Consider the following 24,663-nt stretch of genomic DNA (forward strand, 5'->3'; position numbering starts at 1 on the left):
CGTGTGATTTTGGCTTCATAGAAGCTGGCAGGGAGAATTCCAGTGTCTTCGATCTCCTGGAAGACTTTTAAAAGTAGAGGTATTAGTTTTTCCCTGAAGGTTTTATAGAATTCATTTGTAAAACGATCTGGTCCAGGACTTTTATTTTTGGGAAGATTTTTGATAACTGTTTCAATTTCATTAGCTGTGATGGGCCTGTTCATGTTTTCCACTTTCTCTTTACTTAGTTTTGGAAGTTGGTAGATATCTAGGAAATCATCCATTTCTTCTAGGTTCTCTAGCTTATTGGCATATAGTTGTTCATAGAAGCCTAGCCTGATATGTTGAATTTCTGTGGTGTCTGCTATGATATATCCCCTTTCATTTACTATCCAATTTATTTGGGTCTTCTCCCTTTTTTGTTTTGTGAGTCTGGCTAAAGGTTTGTCGATTTTGTTTACTCTTTCGAAGAACCACCATTTACTTTCATTGATTTTCATTGATCTTTTGTATGGTTTTCTCATTCTCAGTGTTATTTATTTCTGCCTAATTTTAGTGACTTCTGTCCTTCAAGTTGCTTTAGGGTTCCTTTGTTCTTCTTCTTTTAGATCTTTAAGATGTGCAATCAGGATGTTTATTTATGCTTTTTATTGTTTCCTAATGCTTGTATAGCTATGAACTTCCCTCTCAGTACTGCCTTAGTTGTGTCCCAAATATTTGGATAGCTTGTGTCTTCATTTTCATTGAAGTCTTGAAACATTTTGATTTCTTCCTTTATTACCTCTTTGACCCTAAAGTTGTTAAGAAGTGTACTTTTGACCTTCCACATTTTGGGACTATTACTAATCTTTTGTTGATTGTTAGGTGTTAGTTTAATTCCACTTCGCTCTGAGATGTTTCTGGGGATGACTTCAATGCTCTTGAAATTTCTGATGCTGCTTTGTGTTCTAACATATGGTCTATCCTTGAGAATGACCCATGTGGATTTGAGTAAAATTTGTATTTCAGTTTCTTGGGTTGAATGACTCTGACAGTGTCCAATAGTTCTAGTTTATCTATCTCTTCATTTAGCTTCCATATGTCTTTATTGATTTTCTGCCTGGATGATCTGTTAAGTTGAGAGAGTGGGGTGTTGAAGTCCCCTACTATGAATGTGTTGCTGTTCATATATTGCTGTAGCTCTTTCAGTAGATGTTTGATGTACTTAGATGGCTTCTCATTGGGTGCATAGATGTTAATAATTGTTAAGTCCTCTTGATTGACTGATCCTCTGAGCATTAAGTAGTGTCCATTCCTATCTTTTTTAATCATATCTATTTTGAAGTCTATCATGTTAGATATGAGAATAGCTCTTCCTGCCCTTTTTTGTGGGCCATTGGCTTGTATGATAGTTTTCCATCCTTTCACGTTGAGTCTGTGTCTTGTTGAGTTAGGTGGTTTTCCTGTAGACAGCATATTGCTGGGTTGTGTTTTCTGATCCATCTTCCTATTCTGTGTTCTTTAATAGGTGAATTCATGCCATTGACATTTCTCAAAGACTGATGATATTTTAATGCCATTCTTATAGAGTTTTAGAGTGTTCTGATATATGACCTATTTATGGTGGTCTGACTGTTTCTAGAAGACCTTTCATAACTTCTTTCAGGGCAGGCTTGTTGATAGTTGATTCCTTCAACTGTTGCTTGTCTGAGAAGTTTTTGATGCCTCCATCTAGTCTGAATGACACTGTAGCAGGATATAGTATTCTTGGTTGAAAGCCTTTTTCATTGAGTACTCGATAGATATCTTGCCATTCTCTTCTGGCCTGTAGTGTTTGTGGGGAGTAGTCTGCTGCTAATCTTACGGGTTTTCCTCTGTAGGTGACATTTTGTTTTTCACTTGCAGCCTTCAGGATCTTTTCTTTATCCTTATTTCTTTCCATTATAAATAAGGTGTCTCTTGGTGTCTTTAGGTCTGGGTTAATTCTGTTTGGGACCCTCTGGGCTTCTTGAATCTTTATGTCTTTGATGTTGTCTAGACTAGAGAAGTTTTCTGCTATTATGGCCTGAAAAATGCTTTCTTCCTCTCCCTCTCTTTCTTCTTCTGGTTAGCCAATAATGTGTATATTGTTTCTTTTGACGTCATCCCATAGGTCTCTGTTGTTTTCAGCATCTGATAATCTCTTTTTGAGATCTCTTACTTCTTTTTTTAATTGTCTCTAATTCGTCCTTGATCTTTCTAATTCTGTCTTCAGCCTCATTGATTCTATTCTCTGTTTTCTGGAGTTCATCTATTTTGTTGCCCTGTTCTGATACTGTTTTAGCTTGTTCAGCTAGTTGTGTTCTTAGCTCAGCTACTTCAACTTTCAGTTCTCTAATAACCTTGACATAATTTTTGTTTTATTCCATAGTCTCATTTGTTGTTCCTGTATTTCTGATTACAATTCTTTCAAACTCTTTACTCACTCCTGTGAATATTTCCTTAGCTAATCTTTGGGTGTTGAACTCATTATTTTGTACTTCACCCTTTGGGGGTTTTTAGCTGGAGCATTGTCCTGGTTTGTTTCTCCATTATTTCTTCTTGTTGGTTTAACCATTTTATATATTATGTTATGAGTTCCCTCTCTCAATAATTTTCAAATTGTTGATCACTATTTCCTGGATTGCCTTGTGTCTAAGTAAAGTAACTAAAGGATTCACAGTGGTGGAAGTTAACTGTTGTTTCAATAGTTTTTAATCTCTCAGTCGGAGCTCAGTGATTTAAAAGCCTCTATTTCTTTTTCTTCCCTGTAGACTATGGGAGCCTGAGGGCTTTTAAACTATAAGTAGGCTTCTTAGCTTATTCATTGACGCTTGACCAAGAGATAAAGCAGGGTGTGGCAGAGATACTCCAATGATTATGCAAAAAGACTTTCACGGCCCGACATCTATGCCACCGAGGTATAGCTCTTCTCCTGAGTTTCCTGGCTAGATCTCTGTTCCCTGGTGTCCCTCCCTGCCACTGCTCCAGATTCTGAGGGCAGTAGCAATGAAGACTCAGAGTTGCACTTGGTGAGTCTCTGGGAAGTCTTCTCCTCCCTTCAGCTGTCCCCTTGTTGGTGGGACAGTCTCCAGGTGGTGTCTCAACTGATAAACTGTCAGACTGTTACCAGCGACTTAGTCTCTCCCTAGGCTCCTCTCTGTCACCAGCCACAAATGTTTGTACTCCCCAGTGATTTTTATGGGTTTCTGTAGTCATTCTAGTCCTGTCTTGTTTCGGTCCCAGGTTGTCTCCTTTGATATTCTTAGTTGATCCGGGAGAGGAGAAGAGAGGAGAGGAGAAGAAAGGAGAGGAGAGGAGAGGAGGAGAGAAAGATATCTGCTGTGGCTCCCCTATTCTTTATCCCCCTGGGAATCTGGCTGCTGCATCATTATGTCATGCAGAAGGTTGAAGGTCTGGCTTCTGTAATTGCTTCCCCCCCAAACATGGGCATTGACAGGTCAGTCCATACTCCCATACCGTCTTTCTCTTTCCCTAGTGGGGTGGGATTCATGTGAAGCAGGGCTCCAGAGTGTATTGGTGGGGTCATCTGTCCAGGGAAGTCAAGTTGGCACCATGGTAGCATCTGGAACCTTGTGGCTGAAAGAAGAGCTAACATATAAGCCAAATAAATTGTTGACTAATCATGAACCTAGGCTGGAATAGTGAAGATGAAGATATGAGGGTCTTAGTTTTGTAGATTATAGCCCTATTTTAGTTATATCCAAAAGGTCTGTGACTATATTCCTGTTTTTTAATTTTTATTTATTTATTTACTTATTTATTGTTTTTCTGAGCCTGACATCTGACATGCAGGTGGGCCCATGTTATTGTGTGGGGAGATGTTGTCCTGGCTGTAAAAAGAACCAGAAAGCTGGATCAGGGAGGAAAGTACTCCCAAATATGAGAAACAGTATAAATATTGTTGTCTGTAAACCCCATTAATTTGACCTGTTGTGGGGCCCATATTTGGATTAGGATCCTTTGTGACCTCAGCGTCCCTGTAGATCTGAGCTCACATTCTGTGGTCATGATATTTTTAAAAGAAGTGATATTATGAACATTCCCCATTACCTAGCCTTACAAAACCTTTTCTCCATCATCTTATTTCAGGAGAAAGCTAAACTCTCAGCCAGGCAAGTACAACTGTGATTATGGTATGCAGTATATCGGCAATTTAAGTATATGGTACAATTTTTTTTTTTTTTTTGGTGAGAGGGATAGGAAGGAGAGAGAATCAGCTGTCACTCTGGTGTATGTGCTGCCAGGGATCACACTCAAGGCCTAATGCTTGAGAGTCCAACACTTTATCCGTTACACCACATCCCAGAACTGGCACAGAACATTTTGACTAATAACAAGTTATGACTACTCACAAGGTAATTAATTAGTTAGAATTATAACTACAGGGACTTGGCTGTGATGCACCTGGCTGAGTCCACATGTTACAATGTACAAGGACCTATATTCAAGCCCCTGCTCCCCACCTGCAGGGGTAAATTTCACAAGTGGTGAAGTTGTTCTGCAGGTGTCTCCTCTTCTCTCCCTCTTCCCTCTCCACTTCTTTTAGTCTCTATTCAATAATGATAATTAAAGTATTTTACAATATGAGGTATAGGGTTGGGGTAAATAGCATAATGGTTATGCAGAGAGACTCTCATGTCTGAGGCTCCAGAGTTCCAGGTTCAACTCCCACACTACCACAAGCCAGAGCTGAGCAGTGCTCTGGTTAAAAAAAAGACTTATGATTTACAGATATGGTAATTGTGTGATGCAGAGATAGCTTGATAGTTATGCAGAGACTCTCATCCAGCTTCAGTTCCTTACACTACTACAAGCCGGAGCTGAGCAGTACTCTGGTTAAATGGAAATTAAAAAGTGAAAGATGGCAAATGAGCAGCAGAGAAAGGAAGGAAATGTTTACTCTTCTTAAATTTTTAAGTTGAGTTAGAATCTATGACTCCTTCAGAGGCTACGCATGTAATAGGATAACATCTTTGCAAATCAAATATCTAATGTGGGTTTAATATTCAAAATGATAACTTAAAGGAACTCCTGGAACTCAAAGCATCAAAGACCAAACAACTCAAGTTTATAAATAGGCAAAACCACTGACCAGATATTCCTCCAAAGAAGATCTACGACAGGATTGTGGGAAAAGTTGAGTACTCACCAGAGAAATGCAAGCCAAAACCTCGATACCTGCTAGGGTGGATATTATTCAAACAGAAACGAGTTCTGACAGGGAGGAGAAGAAATCAGAGCCCTGGGTGTACTGTTTGTGGGTAGATAAAGTGGAGAAGCCCCTGTGGAAACAGACTATATGTTGCTCACAAAAGGAGAAATAGAACTACTTCCAAATAGACACTCATGTCTAGGCCCCTGAAGATGTCTTCGTACACCCTTGTTTACTGCATATTTAGCATGCACTGCATATTTAGCATGCAGTAGTCTTGAAAATGATAACAGAGCTGCCAAATCCCAGACCTCTGGACTGGAATCCAGAGACTAGATCTGAAAACCCTTCATGGGTACATCTAGTGCAGACTGTCTTTGGACTGGTGCTCCCTTGCTCTAGTTAATGCAAGCCTGTGGTTTCTACCTAGTGAACATCCTCTAATGGAAAAGAAAAGTACAACAGACCAGTAGATACTCATTCTATGTCAGTCTTGATAAGGCCTCCCTGAAAAATGGCCAGAGAGAAATTGAGAGGAGAGGGAGAGATAGAGAAGGAGAGAGGAAGAGAGATACCTGCAGCACTGTGCCACAACTTGTGAAGCTCCTCCTGCAGGTGAGTACCAGAGACTTGAACCAGGTCCCTGTGCCTCTCTCTCTCTCTCTCTGAGTCTTCCCACTCCCTCTCAATTTTACTCTGTCATATCAAATAAAACAGGAAAAATAGAAAGAAAAGAAGAAAAGACAAAATAGCCATTGAGCATGATGGATTCATAGCACTGATCTCCAGCAATACCCCTGATGGATACAAAAAAAGAAAAAAGGTACAAGGGGCCAGGTGGTGGCTCGCATGGTTAAACACACACATCACCGTATACAAGGACCCAGGTTCAAACCCTGTGTCCCCACCTGTAGGAGCAAAGCTTCATGAGTGGTGAAGCAGGACTGCAGGTGTCTCTCTCTATCCATTAATAAAAATTAAAGGATAAGAAAAAAGGTCCTAGAAATATGTATGCTCAACCTACTTCACTACCAATCAACCCTAATATAAACTTTGAATGAAAATCATAAATATATAGTGTATCTTTTAAACAAACCCCCTGCAAGCCTCCCATATAGGTGCCAACATTTTCAAGATTTTTCCTTTTTTTCATAGTCATTATTGTTCCCAGTAGGCTATATATGCCATTATGAAAAAGAAGAAACCAGAAAAAGGAAAAGAAAAGAGAGATGTGTTGATCTACAGATGTCAAGAATGGGGACCATGCAGTGGCGCAGTTGGTGGGGCAGAAATGACAATACACAAAGACTCACTTCAAGCCCTAAGTGCTTGCCTTCTGCTCCTACCTGCAGGGGGAAAGTATCACAAAAGGTGAAGCAGTGCTGCAGATGTCTCTTTCTCTCTGCATCTCTATCTACTCTCAAGTTCTTTCTTCTCCAACTCAATATTTTTTTCTTTAATATCAAGAATGCATTCTATAAACAAAGGCAAGTAGCCAGAGTTGTGAGCTGTAGGTTCTGTCACAGTCACCTTTATTGGTAACATTTTGTAGGATCTTCAGATCAAGATGTATTTGGAGACTCACCTCTATGGACATGAATGAAAACGAGTAAATAAACTGTACTGCATCAAGCTAAAAGTCTTCTACACATTGAAGAAGCTATCCAAGGGGAGGCAGAGCTATAAGCAGCAGCAAATCACTTTCTCTCCTCTCCTCTAATCTCCTCTTCTCTCCTCTTCTCTCCTCTCCTCTCCTCATCTCTCCTCTACCGGATCAACTAGGAATACCAAAGGAGACCACCCGGGACTGAAACAAGACAGGACTAGAATAACCACAGGAACCCACTTACTCACTGGTGAGTACAAACACGTGTGGCTGGTGACAGAGAGGAGAGAGGAGCATAAGGAGATATTAAGTGACTGCTAACAGTCCAGCAGTTTTTCAGTTGAGACACCACCTCTAGTCTGCTCCACCAACAAGGGAGGAGACGACTCCCCAGAGACTCACCAAGTGCAACTCTGAGTCTCCATTGCTACTGCCCTCAGAATCTGGAGCAGCGACAGGGAGGGACACCAGGGGAGAGAGATCTAACCAGGAAACTCAGTAGAAGACCCATACCTCGGTGGCATAGCTGAGGGGCTGTGAAAGTCTCTTTTCATAACCACTGGATAATCTCTGCCACACCCTGCTTTATCTATTGGTCAGGAGTCAGTGATTAAGCTGAAGCCTACTGATAGTTTAAAGGCACTCACACTCCCATATCCTACAAGGAAGAAAAAAAAGAGGCTTTTAAATCTCTGAGACCCAACTCAGGGATTAAAATACTGTGGAAACAACTGTTAACTTCCACCACTGTGAACCCTTTAATTGACTTACTTAGACACAAGTCAATCCAGGAAATAGTGATCAGTAATTTGAAAAGTACTGATAAAGGGAACTCATAAAATAATATATAAAATGGTTAAAATAACAAGAAAAAATATTGGAGAATTGAACTAGGACAAGAGTCCAGCTAAAAGCCCACCAAAGGGTGAAGCACAACATAATGCATTCAACCTCCTAACATTAGCTAAGGAAATAATAACAGGAGTGAGTAAAGAATTTGAAAAAAATTGTAATCAGAAATACAGGAACAACAAATGAGACTATGGAAGAAATTACTAATTATCTCATGTTATTAGAGAGCTGAAAGCTGAAATCACTGAGCTAAGAGCACAACTAGCTTAACAAGCTAAAACAGTGTCAGAACAGGGCAACAAAATAGATGAACTCCAGAAAACAGTAGAGGGCAGAGAGAATAGAATCAATGAGGCTGAAGACAGAATTAGCAAGATTGATGATGAATTAGAGACAACTAAAAAGAAGTAAGAGATCTCAAAAAGAGATTAATAGATTCTGAAAACAACATCAGAGTCCTATGGCATGACTTCAAAATAAAGAATATATGCATTATTGGCATAGCAGAGGTAGAAAGAAGGAGAGGAAGAAAGTGTTTTCCAAGCCATAATACCTGAAAACTTCTCTAGTCTAGACAACATCAAAGACATAAAGATTCAAGAAGCCCAGAGGGTCCCAAACAGAATTAACCCACACCTAAACACACCAAGACATATCATACTTAGAATGGAAAGGAATAAGGATAAAGAAAGGATCATGAAGGCTGCAAGAGAAAAACAAAGAGACACCTACAAAGGAAAACCCATAAGATTAGCAGCAGACTTCTCCATACAAACACTACAGGCCAGAAGAGAATGGTAAGATATCTATCGAGTGCTCAATGAGAAAGGCTTTCAACCAAGAATACTATATTCTGTTACACTGACATTCAGACTATATGGAGGCATCAAAACCTTCTCAGACATGCAACAGTTGAAGGAATCAACTATCAAAAAGTCTGCCCTGAAAGAAGTTCTGAAAGGTCTCCTTTAAACAATCAGACGACCACAAATAGGACATACATCAAAACACTCTAAAACTCTACAATAATGGCGTTAAAATATCTTCAATCTTTGATATCAATTAATGTCAATGGCCTGAATTCACCTATTAAAAGACACAGAGTAGGAAGATGGATCAGAAAACACAACCCAACAGTATGCTATCTACAGGAAACCCACCTAACTCAACAAGACAAATACAGACTTAAAGCGAAAGGATGGAAAACTATCATACAAGCCAATGGCCCACAAAAAGGGCAGGAAGACCTATTCTCATATCTGACACGATAGACTTTAAAATAGATAAGATTAAAAAAGATAGGAATGGACACTGCTTAATGCTTAGAGGATCAGTCAATCAAGAGGACTTAACAATTATTAACATCTATGCACCCAATGAGAAGCCATCTAAATACATCAAACTGAAAGAGCTACAGAAATATTAAAACAGCAACACAACCATAGTAGAGGACTTCAACACCCCAGTCTCTCAACTTGAAAGATCATCCAGGCAGAAGATCAATAAAGACATAAGGAAGCTAAATGAAGAGACAGATAAACTAGAACTATTGGACATTTTCAGAGTCATTCATCCCAAGAAACTGGAATACACATTTTACTCAAATCCATTGGGTCATTCTCAAGACCACAAAGACACCATCTGCCAATTCAAGAGCATTGCAATCATCCCAAACATCTTCTCAGACCACAGTGGAATTAAACTAATACTTAACAATCATCAAAAGACTAGTAACAGTCCCAAAATATGGAAGCTCAACATTATACTTCTTAACAACTTCTGGGTCAAAGAGGAAATAAAGGAAGAAATCAAAATGTTTCAAGACTTCAATGAAAATGAAGACACAAGCTATCCAAATATTTGGGACACAGCTAAAGCAGTACTAAGAGGGAAGTTCATAGCTATACAAGCACACATTAGGAAACAAGAAAAAGCACAAATAAACAGCCTGATTGCACATCTTAATGACCTAGAAGAAGAACAGTAAAGGAACCCAAAAGCAACCAGATGGACAGAAATCACTAAAGTTAGGGCAGAAATAAATAACATTGAGAATAAGAAAACCTTACAAAAGATCAGCGAAAGTAAATGTTGGTTCTTTGAAACAGTAAACAAAATCGACAAACCTTTAGCCAGACTCACAAAACAAAAAAGGGAGAAGACCCAAATAAATCGGATAGTAAATGAAAGAGGAGATACCACAACAAACACTGCAGAAATTCAGCATATCAGGTGAGGTTTCTATGAACAACTAAATGCCACCAAGATAGAGAACCTGGAGGAAATGGACGATTTCCTAGATACCTACCAACTTCCAAAACTAAGTAAAGAGAAAGTGGATAACATGAACAGGCCCATCACAGCTAATGAAATTGAAACAGTTATCAAAATCTTCCCAAAAATAAAAGTCCTGGACCAGATGGTTTTACAAATGAATTCTACAAAACCTTCAGAGAAGAGCTAATACCTCTACTTGTAAAAGTCTTCCAGAAGATTGAAGACACTGGAATACTCCCTGTCAGCTTCTACGAAACCAACATCACTCTGATACCAAAATCAGACAGGGAAACAACCAAAAATGAAAACTACAGACCAATATCTCTGATGAACATAGATGTGAAAATATTGAACAAAATTCTAGCCAACTGGATACAGCAGTATATCAAAAAGATATATGTGGAGTCTATATATAGCAAACCTACAGCCAACATCATACTCAGTGGTGAAAAACTGGAAGGGAAGCATTACCACTTAGATCAGGTACTAGACAAGGATGCCCAATATCACCATTACTATTCCACATGGTGTTGGAAGTTTTTGCTATAGCAATCAGGCAGGAGCAAGGAATTAAAGGCATACAGATTGTAGTAGAAGAAGTCAAACTTTCTTTATTTGCAGATGACGTGATAGTATACATAGAAAAACCCAAGGAATCCAGCGAGAAGCACTTGGAAATCATCAGGCAATACAGAAATGGTGTCAGGCTATAAAATTAACATTCAAAATTCTGTGGCATTCCTCTATGCAAGCACTAAGTTCGAAGAAACTGAAATCCAGAAATCAATTCCTTTTACTATAGCAACAAAAACAATAAAATATCTAGGAGTAAATCTAACCAAAGAAGTGAAAGACTTGTATACTGAAAATTATGAGCCACTACTTAAGGAAATTGAAAAAGACACAAAGAAGTGGAATGATATTCCATGTTCATGGGTTGGAAAAATTAACATTATCAAAATGAATATATTATCCAGAGCCATCTACAAATTTAATGCTATCCCATCAAGATCCTAAGCACATTTTTTAAGAGAACAGAACAAATGCTACAAATGTTTATCTGGAACCAGAAAAGATATAGAATTGCCAAAACAATCTTGAGAAAAAAGAACAGAACTGGAGGCATCACACTCCCAGATTTCAAACTGTATTTTACGGCCATTGTCATAAAAACTGCTTGGTATCGGAACATGAATAGACACACTGGACAGTTTAGTAGAATTGAGAGCCCATAAATGAGGCCCCACACCTATGGATATCTAATCTTTGACAAAGGTGCCCAGACTATTAAATGCGGAAAGCAGAGTCTCTTCAACAAATGATGTTGGAGACAATGGGTTGAAACATGCAGAAGAATGAAGCTGAATCACTGTATTTCACCAAATACAAAAGTAAATTCCAAGTAGATCAAGGACTTGGATGTTAGACCAGAAACTATCTGATACTTAGAAGAAAATATTGGCAGAGCTCTTTTCCGCAGAAATTTTAAAGGCAGTTTCAATGAAAGGAATCCAATTACAAAGAAGTCTAAGGCAATTGTAAACCTATGGAACTACATCAAATTAAAAAGCTTCTTCACAGCAAAAGAAACCACTACACAAACCAAGAGACCCCTCACAGAATGGTGAAGATCTTTACACGGCATACATCAGATAAGAGCTTAATAACCAACATATATAAAGAGCTTGCCCAACTCAACAACAAGACAACAAATAACCCCATCCAAAAATGGGGGTGGAGTTGGACAGAATATTCACTACAGAAGAGATCCAAAAGGCCAAGAAACACATGAAAAAATGCTCCAAGTCTCTGATTGTCAGAGAAATGCAAATAAAGATAACAACAAGATACCACTTCCCTCATGTGAGAATGTCATACATCAGAAAAGGTAACAACAGCAAATGCTGGAGAGGGTGTGGGGTCAAAGGAACCATCCTACACTGCTGGTGAGAAAGTCAATTGGTCCAATCTCTATGGGAACTCTCAGAAGACTAAAAATGGACCTACCCTATGACCCTGCAATTCCTCTCCTGGGATATATCCTAAGGAACCCAACACATTCATCCAAAAAGATCTGTGTACACATATGTTCTTGGCAGCACAATTGTAATAGCCAAAACCTGGAAGCAACCCAGGTGTCCAACAACAGATGAGTGGTTGAGTAAGTTGTGATCTATATACACAATGGAATACTTCTCAGATGTAAAAAAATGGTGACTTCACCATTTTCGGCCGATCTTGGATGGACCTTGAAAAATTCATCTTATGTGAAATAAGTCAGAAACAGAAGGATGAATATGGGATGATCTCACTCTCAGGCAGTAGTTGAAAAACAAGATCAGAAACGAAAACACAAGTAGAACCTGAAATCTAATTGGTATATCACACCAAAGTAAAAGACTCTGGAGTGGTTGGGTGGGGAGAATATAGGTCCATGAAGGATGATAAATGATATAGTGTGGGTTGTATTGTTAAATGGGAAACTGGACATGTACAAACTATTGTATTTACTGTTGAATGTAAAACATTAATTCCCCAATAAAGAAATAAATTAAAAAAAAATAAAGACAAGACAGATCCTTACATATCATTAGGGTGGCCAGTTCAAAATCTCAGCCAGCTAGGCTTTTTGTCTCTATTAAGTTAAGCATTGAACCCCCCTACACCTTTCCTCCAAAATAAATTGGTCAGTCTTTTTTTACCACCAACTATCACCATTCTCTAAAATAGAAATGCCTCCAAGTTGTCTCCTAATTCCTCCTCACCTGTGACAGGGGCTAGTCTGTTTAGATTATGTATCAAAATACCTCAGTCTCTTCTGTACCATCACTGCTACTGCCTTATTCTGGTTCATCTCAACTCTTACCTGGATGACTACCACAGCAACCGATTATGACATCTCCCCCTGAAGTGTGTACCTCCCATTGTAAAAAAAAAAAAAAAAAAAAAAAAGAAAGAAAAGAAAAGAAAAAGAAAAAGAAAAAAACTATCCAAGGATAACCAGGTGACACAGTAACTAGGAGAAGATATTTGCACTTCCTACTTGTAGAAGTGACTGATATTAAATATCTATAGGGAACTGGTACAAATTACAAGAGGAACAAAACAGCAATAAAAATATGTCCCAACCCTTGGATAAAACCTAAAATAGACTTTCCTAGTTTCTTTCCATATGAGGACACCTAGTTTTATCAGTTCTATTTTTTTAAAGGATTTTATTTATTTATGAGAAAGGAAGAGAGAGAAAGAACCAGACATCATTCTGGCACATGTGCTTCTGGGGATAGAACTCAGGATCCCATGCTTGAGTGTGCAAAGTTTTATCTCTGCTTCATCTCCCGGACTGCTATCTGTTCTCTTCTTACCTTTATGTTCCTGTTCATTAACCAATTTTTCCTGCTTTATATCTTACTGCCTTTCCCCCCCACGTTGCAGATGCTACCATGATACCATCCTGATTTCCATGGGCAGACAGAATCACTAATGTGTCCTGGAACCTCTCCTCCCCAGAGCCTTACCCCATTAGGTAAAGATAGGAACAGCCTGGGGTTATAGATCGACCTGCTTATGACGATTTTCAGAGGAGAAGCAATTGCAGAAGCCAGACCTTCCCTTTTTTGTAGCTTGTAAAGAATTTTGGTCCATACTCCCAGAGGGATAAAAAATAGGGAATCTTCAAACAGAGGGTATGGGATTTGGAACTCTGGTGGTGGCAAGTATGGTGTTGTTGCCCTATTATTTGGTAGTTTTGTTAATCGTGATTAAATCTCTAATAAGACTTTTTTTTTAAATTGTGGCCAAGGGGACCGGGCGATGGCACAGTGGGTTAAGCGCACTTGGCAGGGCTCACAGATCCCAGTTCGAGCCCCTAGCTCCTCACCTGCAGGGAAGTCGCTTCACAGGAGGTTATGCAGGTCTGCAGGTGTCTATCTTTCCCTCCCCATCTCTGGATTCCCCTCCTTTATCAATTTCTCCTTGTTCTATCCAACAACAACAACATCAATAACAACAACAATAACCCCAACAATGATAAAACAACCAGGGCAACAAAAGGGGAAAAAATAACCTACAGGAGCAGTGGATTCATGGTGCAGGCACTGAGCAATAACTCTGGAGGAAAAAAACAAACACAAAAATGTGGCCAAATAACTTAACAGTTGTTGAAAGAAGAGGTTCACATGGCCCACAGACACCTGAAGAAATACTTAACATTAGAGAAGTGCAAATTGAAACTACACTGAGATTCCACTTACCTTACCACTGAAATTCCATTACCTTATAATTCAGCAATAAATAAAGAGATGAAAGAAAACTACCAGATAGTTTCACTCCTGTGGAATCCAGAGAGCTGATACTCATGAATAAGAGAAAAGAAAAGAAAAGGTAAAAACCCATACTGTGTGAGCAGAGTTGAGATTGAAACACAGAACTTTGGTGGTAGGTGTGGTGTAGAACTATGTCCTATAATTTCTTGTGACCCAGTATTGATCACACACAAACTAAAATCTACACTGAGATTCCACATTAAACCTGGAGAATGACCTACATCAATAAAACAGGAGATGGCAAATGTTGGGTAAAGTTGTGGAGACAACGGGACTTTAATATATTGCTTGTGGGAATGTAAACTCTGCAGTTCCTTTGGAAGACTGGAGGATCCTTTAATAAAAATGAAATTACCTGATGATCCAGTGTAGGAGTAAATGTATATATCTTAGTGTAGGTAAATTGTGAGAATATGGCTGAGCATGGTGTGGGACCTCCTATTGAAAAATGGGGGCTTGCATGGCACGACCTTCCTATTAGTCTCTCTCTACCTGAGATTGAGCATGGAGGAAAACAACCACCAGGAAATGTCTCCTCTGTCAGTCTCCCTGCCTCACAAAGACTCTGAATGCAGTCAATTTCCTTGTTCCCAAACCAGATGGTTTACTTACTCAGAAGTAAATGGAAGTTCATCTTCCTTGATCACATATGACCCATATATTATTGTTAGGCTCCGTCAAACAATAACTAGGAGCATTTTCTTACTCCTCCACCCCCTCCGGTCCCTTTAATTTTACATGATCTATCTTCTCTCTGCCCTTCAGACCCTTTCTGTATGTTAGTTATTGATAACCTTACTTTCCTCGTTCCTTTGATCAATTAAACCCCTTGCTCAACCTTTGCTAGGAATGCTCTGATCTTTTCCCAACCCATTACTTCTCTTTGCCCCTGTTCTCCCAAACATATATTGAATGGATAACTTACTTCCTCCTATGACCCCTTATAATCCCTGATGTGCTGTTCAGTAAATGGATTGTTATCAGACACAAGTCCCTGGGTCATCTCTTGTCACTGTACTAACACCGGACACTGAGTTAGTCCTGTAGGCTCACTCCTGCTGCCACTGAACATTCTCCTAGGCCCCAGCATCTGGTGTACAGCAGGGCAGGTAAGCCGGGAGTCTGTGCCCAAGAAGAGGCCTCCTCATAAGAAGTACAGCATCTTAGCATGCCAGGTTTGTAGCTGCCTCAGGTTTTCACAACCCATGGCCTAACTACTCTGTAAGGCTGATGACATCTAAATTTTCAAACACTAATTAGTGTCTATGGATGCCACAGCTCCAGAGCCCAAACCCTAACCAAATCTTCATCTCACAACACCCTCATTGGTCACATTATATAACTGACCCTTCTTTACTTGAATCACATCCTTGTGTTTTATCCACCAAAAGCTAATAAGGGGCTGGCAGGTGGGTTCCTCTGAGTGCACACATTACCATGCACGAGGACTCACGTTCAAGTCCTAGGTCCCACATGGGAGCATCAAGAAGACCCAGGGAAGCTTCATCAGTGGTGGACAGTGCTGTAGTGTCTTCCCTTTTCTGTTTCTAACCCCACCCCCAGACTTTATCTAACCAAGGAAAAAAGAATGGTCTCTGGGGCCAGGTGGTGATTCACCAGGTTGAGTGCACGTGTTACAACCTACAAGGATCCAGGTTGGAGCCCTTTGTCCCCATCTGCACAGAGAAAGCTTTGCAAGTAGTGAAATAGTGCTGCAGGTATTTTTCTCTCTTCTTCTTCTCTATTTCCCCCTTCCCTTGTGATTTCTGACTGTCTCTATAAAATAAATAAATAAACATTTAAAATAATAATAATAAAAAGAATGGACTCTGGAAATGGTGGAGTCTTGCAGGCACTGAGCCTTGGTGCTAACCTTGATGACAAAAAGGAAAAAAAAAAAGCCACAATCAGTTGTCACCATAGCAATACTTAGAATACTTAATCCTTGCAATACCCATCAAATTTCCACCAAGCATCTTGAAGAAAATAGAACAAACACTACACTCATTTATCTGGAACCTGAAAACACCTAGAATTGCCAAAAACATCTTGAGGAAAAGAAACAGAAATGGAGGCATCACACTCCCAGACCTTAAACTATATTATAAAGCCATCATCATCAAAACAGCATGGTACTGGAACAAAAATAGGCACACAAACCAGTGGAACAGAATTGAAAGCCCAGAAATAAATCCCCACACCTATGGACATCTAATCTTTGATAAGAGGGCCCAAAGGATTAAATGGAAAAAGGAGGCTTTCTTCAGTTAATGTTGCTGGGAAAACTGGGTTGTAACATGCAGAAGAATGAAATTGAACCACTTTATCTCACCAGAAACAAAAATCAACTCCAAATGGATCAAATACCTAGATGTTAGATCAGAAACAATCAAATACTTAGAGGAAAACATTGGTGAAACAGTTTCCCACCTACACCTCAAGGACATCTTTGATGAATCAAACCCAATTGCAAGGAAGACTAAAGCAGAAACAAACCAATGGGACTACATCAAATTGAAAAGCTTCTGCACATCCAAAGAAACTATCACACAAACAAAGAGACCCCTTACAGAATGGGAGAAGATCTTCACATGCCATACATCAGACAAGAAACTAATCACCAAAATATATAAAGAGCTCAGCAAACTTAGCACCAAAAAATCAAATGACCCCATCCAAAAATGGGCAGATGATATGCACAAAACATTCACTACATAAGAGATCCAAAAGGCTAACAAACATATGAAAAACTGCTCTAGGTCATTGATTGTCAGAGAAATGCAAATTAAGAAAACACTAAGATACCACCTCACTCCTGTAAGAATGGCATACATCAAAAAGGACAGCAACAACAAATGATGGAGAGGTTGTGGAGACAGAGGAACCCTTTTACATTGCTGGTGGGAATGTATATTGGTACAGCCTCTGTGGAGAGCAGTCTGGAAAACTCTCAGAAGGCTAGACATGGATCTTCCATATGATCCAGTAATTCCTCTGCTGGGGTTATACCCCAAGGACTCCATAACACCCAACCAAAAAGAGGTGTGTACTCCTATGTTCATAGAAGCACAATTCATAATAGCTAAAACCTGGAAGCAACCCAGGTGCCCAACACCAGATGAGTGGCTGAGAAAGCTGTGGTATATATACACAATGGAATACTATGCAGCTATCAAGAACAATGAACCCACCTTCTCTGACCCATCTTGGACAGAGCTAGAAGGAATTATGTTAAGTGAGCTAAGTCAGAAAGATAAAAATGAGTATGGGATGATCCCATTCATCAACAAGTTGAGTAAGAAGATCTGAAAGGGAAACTAAAAGCAGGACCTGATCAAATTGTAAGTAGGGCACCAAAGTAAAAACCCTGTGCTGAGGGGTAGACATGCAGCTTCCCGGGCCAGTGGGGGGTGGCAGTGGGTGGGAGGGATGGGTCACAGTCTTTTGGTGGTGGGAATGGTGTTTATGTACACTCCTAGCAAAATGTAGACATATAAATCACTAGTTAATTAATATGAGAGGGGGAAATCAATTGTATGTCTCAAAGTTTTTCAAAACACAACCTGAATCCTTTTAATATATAGGCTGTGTATTTGATATGCGAACTCTCTCAAAAGCCGAGACCAAGTAGATCAGAAGCATCCAATAGCACAGCTATATACAAGATACTGGGTACTCTACAGCAAATCATAACAAAAGGACTTTTTAAAGTTAACCCAATTACCAAATAATGTGATGATAACATTAACTATCGATTGTCTTTGTGAACCCTGAGACAGCAGGAACCTCACATCTCCACTATAGAGCCCCTACTTCCCCCAGTCCTGGAACCTTTGGATAGGGCCCACTTTCCCGTATGCCTCTCCCAATCCATATCAAATAATATTGCACCAGTTTCTGTGAGAGAGAGCATATGTTCACACGTATCCATAAACTACTGCAAAATATATACCTGAAAGCAGAAGTACATTAGAGTTTGCAGTGAGTACCTCCCTAACACTTCCTCTCCACTAATCCAAGCTTTGGGTCCATGATTGCTCAACAATTTGTTTGGCTTCATTTGTTAACTCTCTTTTCAGTCACCAGGTTCCAGATGCCATCAGGATGTTGACCAGGCTTCCCTGGATTGAAGACACCACCAATGTGTCCCGGAGCTCAGCTTCCCCGGAGACACACCGTACTAGGGAAAGAGAGAGGCAGACTGGGAGTATGGACCAACCAGTCAACGCCCATGTTCAATGGGGAAGCAATTACAGAAGCCAGATTTTCTACCTTCTGCAACACACAATGGTCCATGCTCCCAGAGGGATAGACAATGGGAAAGCTATCAGAGGAGGGGGAGGGATATGGAGATTGGGTGGTGGGAATTGTGTGGAGTTGTACCCCTCCTATCCTATGGTTTTGTTAATTAATCCTTTCTGAAATAAAAAAAAGAATGAAAAAAAAAAAGAATACTTAATCTTTCAGGTGTTTCATGCCACTTTATCTCTCTCAGAAATTCCTCTGGCTGTCCCTGTCATATATTTGTGCCATGCCATGAAATGCAAAGTCTATTTTAGTGCTATGCTAAACAATTGAAGAAATTGTCTGTGAGTGTTAAGGCCATCCTATTATCCCAGGACTATCAGGAATCACTACACCTTTTAAATGAAGTCTGAAGTGACTGACTTAGCATTCCGGTGGGTCATCTCAGCTAGACGTAATTTCCCTCCACATCTTCCTGGCACACCATCTTCCCACCTTTCAGAAGCTCCTTCACTTAGCTTGCACCTGATACACTGAATGTGTGTATCAATTCAAGTCTCAGGAGAGCCGAACAAGAATCATTTAAGGGGGCTTCACAGCTCACAATGTGGCACTGTGCTCTAACTCTGGACTTAAGAAGTCTGCTTCCTGGGGGGCTAGGCGGTGGAGCACCTGGTTCAGTATGCATGTTACCATGTGCTAGGACTCCAGTTCAAGCCCCCCGTCCTCACATGCAGCAGGGAAGCTTGAGGGGTAGTAAAGCAGTATCTCAGGTCTCTCTTCTCTCTCTCTCTCTCCCTCCTCCCTTCCCTCTCTATATTCTCTGTCTTTATACAATCAATAACAAATAAAATATAAAGTAAAAAATAAAGAAGTTTGATTCCTAACTTTAAAGTGCCAGAACTCTAGTTCTGTCTCTTTCTTCCTTTTCTGAAAATAAATTTTTATGGCCCTGAAGTTGGGCAATGGCTAGAATACTGGACTCCAAAGCATGAGATTCTGGGTTCAGTGTCCAGCATCACTTGTGCCAGAGTGACGCTCTGATTATTTCCCCTTCTCTCTCATGTTAATATGTAAGTTTTTTTTTTTTTTTTTTTTGCCTCCATGGTTATCACTGAGGCTCGGTGCCTGCACTGTGAATCCACTGCTCCTGGGAGCCATTTTTCCAATTTTCCCATTTTGTTGCCCTTATTGTTATTGCTGTTATTGTTGTTTGATAGGATAAGAGAAATCAGAGAGGAGGGGAAGAAAGGGAGACCTGCTTCACCACATGTGAAACAACCCCATCCTTCAGGTGGGGAACCAGGGACTTGAACTGGGATCCTTAATGCTGGTCCTTGTGCTTCACACCATGTGTGCCTAACCTGCTGTGCTACCACCCATCCCTACCCCAGTAATTGTTTTTTTAAAAGTAGGAAGGTGGGTGGTGAAGTAGTAAAGTTGAGGGTCCAAGTGGTGATGCACCTGCCCAAGTATGTGCATTAAAATGTACAGGAATTCAAGCACTCCAGTGTTGGTATTGCTTCGGTCCCCCTCCCCCCATCTCTAGTTGATTGTGGTTTAGTCCTGCTAGTTTTGGCGCGGGGCCGCTTGTCCCCACCCTAGGAAGAAACCCCAACAGAGTTCCAGAGTTGAGTGGTAATTGGCGCCACTGCATGAGAAGGAGGCAGGAGAGTTCTGTTTGGTGATTAGTTTGGTTTAGTTTATAAATTGCTGATCTTAAATAAAGAAATACAGCTTCCAGGCCCAACCGTGTGTCTCTGGTCATCTCTGTTACCCGCCCGTGAAGCTAGCCCAGCCTGCTGAAGCCAGCCTGTCGAAAACAACATATGGCACCTATACCGTGGGACCGGACCTGCGCAACTCCCAGATAAGTGAAGACTTTGCCTACCTATGTACTATGGCCTTCTCTTCTGCTTGTGAAGAGATCTCCAAACGCCTCTGCCCTTTCTTCACAAGACTGTTTTGCTGTTTCTGGAACATTTATCTCTGGACCACTCTGGTTTCCACTTCCTCGGGCGCACTCAGAACAGCCAGCAGAGTCGGGAGAAGCCAGCAGGCGGGGGGCGAGGCGTGGAGCTGCCATTTCCACTTGGTGGAGCAGCCAGCCAGCCAGCTGGCCGCACCCAGACAACCCCGCACACCATGCCCGCAGCCCCGCAGCCCGCAGGAGGCTGACGCCAGCCCGCAAGAGCCCCCGATGACCACCTGCAGGAGCCCCATGACACCATCCTGCAGGAGCCCCCCGACACCAGCCCAAAGGAGCTGGCCTTCCGCTGCATGTTGTGGGGCACTGGGTGACGGCTCCCTTCATGCTGCTCAGCCACTGAGAGCAGGGCAGCAGACATGGCAGGGCCATGGGGCAGGACAGCAGATATGACAGGGCCATGGGGCACGGCCATGGCGGCCTATCTTGGCAGCCACCCCTGGGCACCTCGGCCCATGCCTTCTGCACAGCTGGCCCGCCCACCCTCGTGCTTTGAAATCTGCATGCATCCCAGCCCCCCCCCCGCACACCACGCCCGCAGCCCTGCAGCCCCGCAGCCCGCAGGAGGCTGACCCCAGCCCACAGGAGCCCCCCACGCCCGCCTGCAGGAGCCCCCTGATGCCAGCCCAAAGGAGCTGGCCTTCTGCTGCATGTTGTGGGGAATCGGGCGACGGCCTCCAGTTCCCAACTGCAGGAGGAAAACTTCCATGGGTGGTGATGCAGGGCTGTGGGTGTCTCTGTCTGTAAACCTCTCTAGCTCTACCCAATAAAACAAGTCATTTTTATTTAGTTATTTATTTTTCAAAAATAGCTAATGGGTAATGTGCTGCTTTGCCAAGTGTGCACCCATATTCAAGCCTGGCCCTCAATGATTTGAATTAAGATTTGGTGCTGTGGTGTGTCTGTCTATTTGTCTCTCTCTCTCTCTATGCCTCTATTTAAAAACACACACACACACACACACACACACACACACACACACACACACACACGGGATTTTATTTGAGCACATACACATAGCCACTTATCTCCTCTTGATTGGTGACTAGTGTCCTACCAATTAAGCAACAAGTGTGAATCTTAGGGCTAGGTGGTGCACCTAGATAACAACACACAGTATAGTGCAAAAGGACCTGGGTTCAAGCCCCTGTTCCCCCCTGCAGGGGGAATGCTTCACGAGTGGTGAAGCATGGCAGCAGTTGTCTCTCTGTCTCTCCTTTCTAACTCAGTCTCCCCTCTCAATTTCTGCTGTCATTAAATATAAATCATGTTCTTATAATTTGCATTTACTCTTAATGAAGACAGAAGAGATTTCATCCCTAATAGAGTTAGTAGTTTAGAATAAAGAATATATATCATTGTATTTTAATATAGAAAGTCATAACATTTTTGGAAACTCAAAATACAGGTTGCTTAAATCCATTGCTTGTTGGTGGTGGCGTTTTTGTTCTTACTGTTATTGTTTTACAAAGTGATTCAGAACATACTGTTTTTATTGACAATGTTGTACTTTATTTACTAGGTAAAACAAAGCAAGAAATTTCTGGGTTTTGAAAGGTATGTCTCATTCTGAAGTCCTATAAATATACTACCATTGATTTAGTCTTGATAACTCATCTCTAAGATGTTATCTATTTAAAATATTCAATGACTTGAGAGAGTGAGAAAGGAATACCAATGCACCAAAGATGTTTCTCAACATATATATTCTTATCACCTGATCAGCTGAAACAAATGCAGTTGAAACAAATTTAGAAGAGATCTTTTTGGTTTTTTTTGTTTGTTTGTTTTCTTCACATATTCATTTAACCGAGCCCTGCTCAGCTCTAGTTTATGGTGGTATGGGGGACTGAACCTGGGACTTCAAAGCATCAGGCATGAGAGTCTCTTTGCATAAGCATTATGCTTAGAATAGATCTTTACTAGAAGACCAGATGGGATGCATTGGATCCACCTTCCCATGGTGCATCCCTTGAGTACCCATTCATTGGGGAAACTGACGATCCTTCCTAGCCGACTGAATCCACATGGATCCCAGTCACTTTCAAAGCCAGCAACAAGTAGCTCTTGACAACTTTCAAGCTGTTGGTCCTGCTCTTCGAGTCCTCCAACTTAATGTTGAGGGGCTGTCCTTTGCCGAACGCGTTCTTATTGGTCAATTGGTGATACAGCATCAGGCAGATGTTATTTGCCTACAAGAAACATATATAGCAGTTGATGAAGCTGCTTGATTCACCATCAGTGGATTCGATTTAATATGCTATAATCTCCATCGTAAACACGGCCGAGCCATCTACGCCAAATCATGTCTTGCGGACGTTTACCATAAGGCCTCTTCAACCTTCTATGACTCCATTACTATTGGAACTATTCAGCTCGTCAATGTATATAAGCCTCCCAGTGCCTCATGGGATAATGAGGTCCTGCCTAGCCCGAATCACCCAGCCATTTACGTTGGAGACTTTAATAGTCATCACCAAGACTGGGGATATTCCTCCACTTGTGCTGACGGCTCTATCTTAGCCGACTGGTCTTCAGCAAATGACCTCTCCCTATTATACGATCCCAAACAGCCAGTGCTAGATGGAATAAAGACTCTTTTCACAGTGCTAGATGGAATAAAGATGCGTCACCCGACCTGTGCTGGATTAGCACAGTCAACGGCCAAGCCTTTCCCTCTACGAGACACGTTCGTTCTCAACATCTTCCTTCACAGTCATCACTGTCCAGCTATCATCCACATTGGTCTCCAGCTCCCACTGTGCTCGGAGAAACTAAGATGGAACTTTCGGAAAGCAAACTGGCGTCTGTTCAGTGATCTTACCAACAAATCTATTCCTGCAATTCCAATTAACTCTATCCCCTCTGAAGATTCCTACAGGCGCTTCCACCAAGCCATCTTCAAAGCAGCTTCCCAAGCTATTCCTCGTGGGAGACGTGCTAACTATAAGCCTTGTCTTGATGCTGAATGCGAGCAACTACTAAAGCAGTATGATGAGTCGGGTGACCCAGATGTGGCTGACCATCTCATTGCCTCCCTGGATGCAGCATGCCAAGCCCACTGGCAACAACTCATGGAAGGCCTGGAAGCTTCTTCACAGATTGGGTGCCGGTAGCCAACCCCCTCCAGTCTCCCATCCTCCCGTATCTCCAAACTCAGTGGCCAGTCACCTAACTCAAGTTGGACGTGCTAAGATCGACCCAGTCTGGAAAAGAGAAATTTCCCATGAGTGGTCATCCCACTTCCGGTTATCTTGTCTATGTCCAAAACTCTCTCCCTTTACACTGTCTGAACTGGAAGATGCTTTGAAGAGGGTTAAACCGGGAACAGCTGCTGGCTATGATAACATAACCCCAGAACTCATTCTTAACTTGGGCCCCGCGGCAAAGAAGTGGCTCACTACATTCCTGTCCCACATCTTGGAATCCGAATCTATGCCCAAAATTTGGCGTCGTACCAAGATAATAGCAGTTTTGAAACCAAAGAAAGACCCAACACTGACCGCCAGCTATAGACCAATTTCTCTCCTCTCCGTGTGTTACAAACTCCTTGAGAGGCTGCTTCTGTCACGTATTTCTCCTCTTACAGAGAAATTCCTATCACCCGCCCAAGCTGGTTTCCGCCCAGAAGATCTACCTGCCAACAAGCCCTGGCCCTCTCAACTTACATTGAAAATGGATTCTAGAAGAAGTTAAAGACGGGGGCTGTCTTTGTTGATCTCACAGCAGCCTATGACACGGTCTAGCACCGTGGTCTCCTAGTCAAGATCTCAAGATGCCTGCCTCCATGGGTGGCCAACACTATATCGTTTCTTCTCCAAAACAGAAGATTCCGGGTGCATCTGGGTGACAAGTCTAGCAGATGGAGACTTGTCTCAAGTGGCCTCCCCCAGGGCTCTGTTCTGGCTCCTACACTATTTAATATTTACATCAATGACCTCCCAGAAACTTCTTCAAGGAAGTTCATCTACGCCGATGACATCTGCTGTGCAACTCAGGCATCCAAGTTCGACATCCTCGAGGAAACACTCATGAAAGACATGTCTCTGATATCTGATTACTGTAAAAAATGGTGACTAATCCCTAGCACTGCAAAAACGGTATCATCTGTTTTCCATCTACACCATGCCTCGGCCTCACATGAGCTTAATGTGCAGCTTGCTGATACGAGAATCCGTCATGAAGCCCAGCCAGTCTATCTTGGCATTACTCTCGATCG

This window comes from Erinaceus europaeus, chromosome 17, assembly GCF_950295315.1.
Source record: "Erinaceus europaeus chromosome 17, mEriEur2.1, whole genome shotgun sequence".
Classification (NCBI taxonomy): domain Eukaryota; kingdom Metazoa; phylum Chordata; class Mammalia; order Eulipotyphla; family Erinaceidae; genus Erinaceus; species Erinaceus europaeus.